Genomic DNA, 9,334 nt, shown 5'->3' with positions numbered 1-9,334 from the left:
CTCTCCCTTCCTCTCTGAAATCAATAAAAATAAAAATTAAATTAAAAATAGGCAGGAACCAGAGAGAAAGCTACCCTTGAAAGACAGAGCTGCACTAGACTGGAAAGATATATGAGTGAGCTGCTTCAAAAACACTGAGGGCGCCCTGGCCGGCATGGCTCAGTTGGTTAGAGTGTCCTCTTGATACCCCAAGGTTGCAGATTCAATCCCCAGTCAGGCAACATACAATAAGCAACCAGTGAATGCATAAATGAGTGTAACAGCAAAACAATGTTTCTTTCTCTCTCTCTCTCCCTCCCCCCAAAATAAATAAATGAATGAATAACAGGGTGAATTTCCCAATCTGTGTGTAGTACACATAGCAGAAAGCTAAAGTCTTATAGCCTGAGGTGTCAGAGGACAGAGCCCAAGACTGACAGAGCAGCTGGAAATTTAGGGGAGAATCTACAGAAACAAGGGAACCACAGAAAAGCGAGCACCAAAATCTAAATCTAAATCGCCCAAATCCTTGGATGATTGCCAAATGACAGAGGTGCAGGGAGACCCCTAGGAGCCAGGCTTTTTAAAAGTAGCAGCTAGGAACTGGGCAGAGATCTCTGATGCTGCACACTGTGGAGGACACAGGGTGGTCGTTTGCATCGCATTTAGGCAAATTAGCTGCCCACCAGAATGAACACCAGCAATTCACCAGAAGAGCACAACAGAGCCCAGAATCGCTTCAATATCTAATCTTTAGACTGCAGAGAAACAGGGAAGCATGAGCTATGTATACTCAGGTGAAGAAAAGGTAAACTAGAAATTGATTCTGAGTGGGGCACAGATATTAGATTTAGCAAACAAAGATTTCAAAGCAGTTTTTATACAAACAATAAAATAAAAATACATTCAAAGGTTTAAAGGGAAAAGTGGTCTTAATGAGTGAAGAGAAAGGGAATCTCAAGAGAGAAATTGCTATATATATATATATATATATTTGAAAAATGAACAGAGCCTTGGAGACCTAAGGAATATCAAGAGGTCCAAAATTTGTGTAATTTAAGTGCCATAGGAGAGGAGAAAGAGATAAAAGGGCAGGAAAAGATATTTGAATATATACTGTACAAAAACTCCCCCAATTTGGTGGGAAAAAAGAAAAAAAAAGCTAACCTCAAGACCTGGGAGTCTCAACAAATCCCAAGCAGGAAAACACAAAAAAAACTACTTCTAGCCCTGGCCAGTGTGCTCAGTGGTTAGAGCGTTGGCCTGAGCACTGAAGGGTCTCGGGTTCACTTCCTGGTTTAGGAGTGTACCTGGGTTGCAGGTTCGATTCCTGGCCCTGGTAGGGGCATGTGTGGGAGGCAACCAATTGATGTGTCTCTCTCACATCAATGTTTCTCTCTCTCTCTGTGTCTCTCTCTCCCTCTCTGTCTCTCTCTGTCTCTCTCTCTTTCTCTCTCTCTCCCTTCCTCCCTTCCACTCTCTAAAATAAATAAAAATAAAAGGAAAAAATATCCTCTGGTGAGGATAAAAACAAAGAAACAAACCACTTCTAGGCACTTTATAGTCAAACAGATAAAAGCCAAAGAGAAAGAAAAGATCTTGAAAGCAGCCAGGAAAAAAGGAAAAAAAGAAAAAAGATACCTTGCATACAGAAGAACAGTGATACAATTAACAGTTGATTTCTCATCAGAAACAATGGAAGCCAGGAGATATTGGAACAACACAATCAAAGTGCTGGGGAAAAAAGCTGTCTCTGATAATTCTATATTTAGCAAACTGTCCTTCAAAAACGAATGTGAAATAAGACAGTTTATGATAAGGAGATAATTTATCACCAGGAGACCTCATGACAGAAAAAAAATGCTAAAGGGAACTCTTCAGGCTGAAGGGAACTCCGATCTATAGTAAGGAAAGAAGATAACTGGGACTGATAAAAGTGTGTGTTATAAAGTATATATATATAATTGACAACCATCAACAATAGCATTACGGAAAATGGGGGTGGAGGATAAATGGAAATATATTTTACAACAGACCTAAATTTTACCTAAAGTAATCCATTAACTCTACGTAGACTGATAAAGTTATGCATGTGAATAAGTATGTCAACTGATGGTCATTGGCTCCAATTCAAAGCCAACAGGAATCTCCAATTTGGGGTGAGGTGAAGAAGGAAACTTTATTAACAGCAAAACAGCTCAACTGTGATACAGCACAGCTGTGGAAACAACATGGCTGTGAGAGCCCGGGGGCCGGACCCCTCTCTGTCTAAACGGCTCTGCTCCTTACTGGTCTGCTCTGCTCTGGCATGAGAAATACAGTCTTCGGTGGCAAGGAAATGTGTGCTCCCTGAGTCAGAGGGGAGCTGGCTTATATGGACAGGAGTCCCCAAGGACAGAGGCCCTGGGTCCCTGATTGGACCATCCTCAGGCAAATGTGGACTCCAAACCCTCGAAGTTTGATTGGTCCAAAAGGCACTGTTCTGATTGGTCAGAATAGAGCCACTCTGATTGGCAGGAGCTGTACAGCTCTGATTGGCTGGGGAAAGCCTCAGTCCTACTGGTTGAAATAGGATTCCAGGAACTCCTTTATCAGGGCTGGCTCTGATGGCAGAAACAGTGCAAGCCATCAGGTCAGTGCAGATTTCTCTGTGAAGTGCAGTTTGAGTGAGAAGTCCCTGGCTGCTAGGTTGTTTTCTTGTTTGTTCGTTTGTTTTTAATATAGTTTTACTGATTTCAGAGAGGAAGGCAGAGATAGGAACATCAATGAAAAGAGAATCATTCATTGATCAGCAGCTTCCTGCACACCCCCACTGGGGATTGAGCCCCAAACCCGGGCATGTGCTCTGGTCAGGAATCAAACCATGACCTCCTGTTTTATGGGTTGACGCTCAACCACTGAGCCATGCTGGCCAGGCTAGGTTGTCTTTTTAAAATTTGAGCCCAGTTAGCCACCAGGAGCCTTTCTTAGTAAGTGTCTTTTCTTTTTCTTTTGCCCTTGGGGTGCACACATATCATATACATATAAATACAATAAATATGTGTATTGTAATCTCTAGAATAACCATTAAAAGTTATGCAAAGATAGCTAGAAAGCCAATTAAAATGGAATACTGAAAAATATTTGATTAACACAAAAGAAAGCCAGAAAGGAGGAACTAAATAACAAAACCCAGATGAGACGAATAGAAGACAAATAGCAAAGTTAAATAAATTGAAATAAATAAGACAAAACCATTTAATAATTACAATAAATGCAAATGCAATAAATATCCTAATAAAGAGGCAGGGATTGTCTTACTAGATTAAAAAAAAAAGACAAGATTACCTTTTATGCTGCCTAAAAGAGACATACTTTAAATACAAAGATACAGACAGACTGAAAGTTAAAGGATGGAGGTAGAGACCGTGCAAACGGTGGGCATGAGGCAGCTGGAGCAGCTACATTCATGTCAGATACAGTAGACTTGAGAATGAGGCTGTTCCCAGGCATGAAGAAGAACATTTTATAATGACAATAAAAAGCTCAATAATTGAGAAATATAATAAGAATTATAAAATTACATTTTAAATGGGGACAGTTTATTGTATGTAATTATACCTCAATAAGGTGGTTTTTTAAAAGAAAAGCCCAGTGGGTGCTGAGGGGTGGAAGGGTAGAAGGGTAACAGCTGGAATGGAGGCAGGATGGGGGCTGCCATGCAAAGAAAAGAAAAGGCAGGTTTATTGGGAGAAATACTGGTTTCAGATTAAAGTGTTGGGTGTGAGAGGCCTGTCAGACTCGCAAGGGTAGATGCTGGTGGTGCATGTGCAGACCAGAGGTCATTGGCGTTAGTCGGGGACTTGGAGTGGGAAAGAGTGGGTTCAGAACTGAGCTCTGTGGTCCATTTAGAAGTGGGAGGAGGAGGAGGGCGAGGAGGAGGACAGAAACCCTCACGGGGGACTAAGAAGAAATGGCCAGAAAGGTGGGAGGGAACCAGGGAGTCCGGAGGAAAGGTGTTCCAGAAAAAGGGTGTGGCCAGCCTCAGAAAATGTGGCTGAGAAGCCAGGTCCCAGCCTGGCGCTTTGGGGAGGCACAGGGCAGGAGCCAGGTGTCTGCCCCAGGGGCTGAGGGGGGCAAACCTGGGAGGAGTGCCGGCTGGGGTGTGGCCTTGCTCTTTGACCTTTGACCTTGGTCCTGTGTGGTTACCAGGCAGGCAGGTGGCTGGCAAACCTTGGTGGAGCCCAGCCTCAGTGACCTCCCTCTGCTGCTTGGCCCTGGGGCACAGAGAGCACCTGATCCAGTCCCCGCCCCCAAGAGGGCACACAGGTGGGTGATCGCACTGCCCTGTGTGGGAGCACCTGGGCTTCAGAGGAGAGATGAGGAGCAGGGAAACTACCTCAAAGAGAAGCAATGTTGTCCGTGCACGAAGGATGAGCAGGAGTAAAGAGTTTCCAGGTGAAAGGGGGGTTGAGTTTGTTCTGCAAGACCTGTGGGTGGAAGTCTTGGAAAGGCAGATGTTCACTCCACACAGGCTTCTCACAGGTGTGGCTGGCCCAGGTGCAAGGGCCTTCCTGGGGAGGGGATGAGCACCTCTGGGGGTGTGGAAAGGTGCTGGGCGCCACGAGGAGGCAGGCTGCAGGGGGTCGGCCCCACACAGGGACCCCGGCCTGGGAGACAGCTCATTGGAAGCGCAGGCCGCTCTCCTGGGGATTTTACCAGACACGGACAGCCCAGTTGCAGAGGCCTGGCGGGCTGGGACCCCGCGTCTGCTTCTTCAGAACCCCTGCTCTCCTGGTCTGGCCCCGCCACCGAGGCACTACCTGCAGGAAGCACCCCAGTGTGGGGAGGTCTGGGACGAATATGGGGTTGGGGTAAACAGGCAGACAGAGGTTCTGAGAAGACAGGGCAGGCCTTGGGGTCCCTGGATCTGGGGGAATCCCTGGTTCTGATCACACAACTTACAGGCAGAGAGCGTATTGCGGAGGTTAGGGTGCGGCCTCTGAGGCAGACTAGGGGCAGGTCAAGTTCTGAGGGCCCAAAGCTTGTGCAATGTGGGAGTCCTTGTTGAGAAACAAATTGCCTGTCATTTCATCTGGGACAGCCAGACTTCATGGGGACAGGATGAGTTTGTTGGGATACACAAACATGCTACTTAACACAGATATACAGGTACCAGTATTTGAGGTTTGCAGTACTGCTGCAGGTTTGCCAAAACCACAGGACTTGTGATAAATTGTATGCTGTGTAATTGTCATCAGGAAAGAGAAAAAAAAAATGAATGCTGCTTTACTGAGTATATCCCCGGCAGGTGAGAACTTTTCCTCCACCACTGCCCACGCGCTGCCAGTCCGAGGGTCCGAGGGTCCGTAGGGCACGCTGATGTCCTGATGCTGGGGGAGCCTGCCAGAGGCCGTGGGAGTATAGCTTCCAGGAAGCTGTTCCACCCCGGGAGGACCAGCACTAACAACTAAACATGCAAGGGACTGCAGCCACACATCCATAACCCCTACGCCCACATGAAACTCGGACTTCACTCAATTTCCCCTTCGATTCCCAAAATACTGAGAGCTGCTCTAGAGAAGGCTGTGCCGTGGGAGTCAAAGTGGAGAGGAACAGGGTCTTAGGAGTTAAAACATTTGGAAACTTCACAAAAACACCTAATGGCTAACTCCCACCCTCTCAACCCTGCTTCTGGTCTTGAAAGGAACTCAGACGAGTGAGGGACCGAAGCTCAAGCTCCACCAGCTTCTCAGGAAACGCGTCTCAGGTTCCATTTCCAGCTCAGCTCTACTCCACCCTCCCTGCTCCCCACTACCCTCAGGGAAAGCTGGGCATTCGGGTCCTCAGTGGTCCCCGGGGGCTTCACTGGCTCCCCCTTGTTCCCTGAGGAGCGGTGGGAGGTAGGCATTGGGGGAGAAAGCAAAGGTAGAGGCCGATGAGTGAACTTGGAAGACAGTAGGGTGACAGGCCTTAGGGGGCACTAACCCCATGGGCACTTTGGGGAGAGGGCTTTGTCGATCCCCAAGCAAGCCACTAGCACCCACCTGAGAGACAAGGGCCCATGGGTTACTGCCCCCTAAGTGGTAGTACCCACACTCCTGATGCCAGCATCTTTCCCTGCTCAGCCAGTGGGGACCCCAGGGCAGAGGCCCGTTCCCCTGTGAAATTTCTTTCTGAGCCACAGGGTGGGGGTGGGGGCAGGGAGCGGGGGTGAGGTGGGAGGAGGGTAGTGGAAAGGACCCGAGACCTGAAACCCATAGACCTGAGTTCAAGTGCCTGCTCTGCCCTTGGTGGCTGTGTGACCTTGGGCAAGTGACTTAACATCTCTGAATTACAGTGTCCACATCTGTAACTTAGGAAATGCTTGTTTCATCCCAGGGCTCCTTTTAGGAACAAATGAAACAGGTATCATGAAAGTGGAGACACACAGTAGGGCCTCACGGCACCCTGGCTGGCAGAGGACACCGGACTCATTTGTCTGTCTTGATCCTGAGCGACTCCTCAACCTCCTCAGTAGGTTAAGCAATCATGTTGACTTTATTTATTAGCTTCACAAACTCTTCTGATGTTACTTGGCCCCATCCCAAACCCCCACAAAATCTCCGATTTCCAGCACTGGCTCACCCCGTCGCCCTGGGCTGTGGGGACCATGCAGCGTGGGGAGAGAGCTGGGCAGTGGCCAAGGAGCCAAGATGAGCTCTGCGCTGGGCCAGGCCTCAGTCTCCCTGACGGAGCCTCGAGGGGCGAGCGGCGGGATGAGCCCAGAGCAGCCCCTCCCGTGGCCTCTGGTTCCCATTACGGTCTCTCTTGTGTTCTTCCAGACCAGCCTCTTCCAAACCCCTTTCAGCACCATTTCTGGTTCTTCTCTGGAGACGCCCTCTGCCCGGCTCGCCTCCGTGCACACCTCCAGGCGCCCCGCCTGGCCACCTGCCGGGCCTTGTCTGGCTACTCGAGGTGGGAGAATGACAAGTGGCCAGAGGCTGAAGGGTTTGAGCTCCTGGGCCTGAGTTGGGGGGTGAGTGCTCACAGGGTCCCTGAAGAGCGGGGATGCTGGGGTCAGTTGGTGACACCCTGACCTGGTCGGCCTCTGGGCCCCCTGCAGGTGGCCATGTGACTCCAGGTAGGTCTCTTCCTTCGCTGAGCCTGGTTTCTACGAGGCTGAATGGGTCTGCTGAGAAGTTCACAGGGAAGGGCCCATCCCTGCTCTCAGAGAAGGAGCCCCCGGACCAATGCCGGGGGGGCCTCCCTGAGGAGGTGCTTGGCCCTTCAGCAGCTCCCCACGCCCCTCAGGATAAGGTGCCCCATGCTCAGGCCTCCCCACCGTGGGATGGCTGGCCACCCTCCAGGCCTTTGCACAAGACTGTCCTCCCTTGCCCTGGCTGGTTTGGCTCAGTGGATGGAGCGTCAGCCTGCAGGCTGAAGGGTCCCATGTTCGATTCCGGTCAAGGGCATGTACCTTGGTTGCGGGCACATCCCCAGTTGGGGGTGTGTAGGAGGCAGCTGAATGATGTTTCTCTCTCATTGATGTTTCTAACTCTCTATCCCTCTCCCTTCCTCTCTGTAAAAAAATCAATAAAATATATTTAAAAAAAAAAAAAAGACTGTCCTCCCTCACCTCTGTGACCCTGGGCAGTCACCTGGGCTCCTCCCTCAGATTTCACTTGTATTCTGAACAGCATTTTTCGATCCGCACGGTACATTCACATCTCTCCTCTCCTTTCCGTCTTGCGTCCTCCCAGGTATGAATCGTCATCCCATTTTACAGATGAAGAAACCAAGGCTCAGAGAAGGGTGGTGGTTGGGCCAAGGTTACCCAAGTAGCAAGGCACATAGTCCACTCAACCAAAGCCTGGCCTTGCCCCCACCCCTCAGGGGGGCTGGCAGGGGCCTGGGTTCTGGCAGGTAACATTGGAGCTGGTGATTTGGGGTGTTGATGAGAGTGGACATGAGCGGACAGAGCCATTCTTCAATGGCACGTTTTCGGGCTCCAGAACAGATGTGTTTCGGGAAGGGCAGGGCTGTAGGCTGGAGTAGCTCAGGTGTGGAGATGTTCCTGATTTGTGGACAAGGCCTCCCTGGACTGCAGGCACATGGTCAGGCTCCAGCACTGAGGGGGAGTGGCTGGGGTCAGGCATGAGGGCTTCACACGCTGGGGGAGGAGCCAGGCATGGAGCCTGAGCAGGAAGGGTCTGAAGCAGGGGAGACCCTGGCCTGGTCTCCACAGCGGACGGTCCTGGGAGCACTGACTGGGCAGAGGCCCTGTGTGCGCTGCAGGAAGGGGCTGTGCCCTCACCTCCCTCTCAGGCGCACAGTGGGCTCAGGCTGGGCCGGGACACCTGCTCTCTGGTCCTGGCTGGGCCCTTAGTCCCTGTGTGGAGCCCCCTGGGCCTGGGTGTCTCACCTGCTGAGTTGGTGACATTTCCTGCCCTGTTAGCATCCTGGGCTCCTGGGAGCTCAGAGACAGGGACACGGAAGCCTCAGGGCTTTTCCGAGTTTCCCCTCTGCCCCAATGGGCACAGGCCCTCCCCGTCCTTCCTCCCGGAGCCCAGGGACGAACAGCGAGGCCCTTTGTAAACTGCGCGACGTGGGACTGACGGGCTGTCATAAGTGAGCCGGGGAGTAGAGACACGTTCTGTGGACGGTCTGCAGTGGTGCGTGGATGGTAGGCTTTCTAGGTCCTCGCTGTTGCGTGTTCGGTCACTCGTCCATCTCTCCAGCCACCAGCCACCAACCCTGCCCCAGGAGCTGCAGCCGAAGCCGGTCCAGAGCCGGCCTCACGCCCCCAACCCAGTGCCCTTAGAGATGACCCGGTTCCCCACTCCGCTTCCCAGACGTGGAAACTGAGGTCCTGAGAGAGGCAGGAGGGAACCTAGGATGACCTGGCCAGTTCCAGACCTCAGCCCAGCTCCCCGCCCTGACCTCTGACTGCCTGGGCCAGCGGGGCTTGGAGTGAGTCCAGTGGGACAGGGGCCAAGCCACCTCCCAGGCTGGGAGCAACACGGCCCCTGCCCGGGGCTTGAGCTCAGGCGCAGGCAGGGGTGCTGAGCCTGGGGGTGGGATGGGAGGGAGGGAACTAGGGAGGCCCAGCCCCACTGCTCCCCAGCACATGATATTATCTCTGGCCTTGGCTCAGCCCTCGAGCAGGATATGGCTTTCAACACCTCTCTCCCCTCGGATGGGCTCAGCTTTTGGAGTTTCTCACGGCATGGATCAAGGGGCTGGGCCTGGGCAGAGGAGGCCCCCAGCTAAGGCAGCCAGTCCTCCGACAGGCACAGCCCTGATGTAGGAGGGGCGGGCCGGGTGCATGAGGGGGAGGCAGAAGTGTCCCTCCCCACCCCGAACATCTTCCCATCCCCTCCCCCTCTGTTGTCCA

The sequence above is a fragment of the Myotis brandtii genome, unplaced genomic scaffold (genome assembly GCF_000412655.1).
Source record: "Myotis brandtii unplaced genomic scaffold, ASM41265v1 scaffold244, whole genome shotgun sequence".
NCBI lineage: Eukaryota > Metazoa > Chordata > Mammalia > Chiroptera > Vespertilionidae > Myotis > Myotis brandtii.
Note: the sequence above shows the minus strand (reverse complement) of the source record.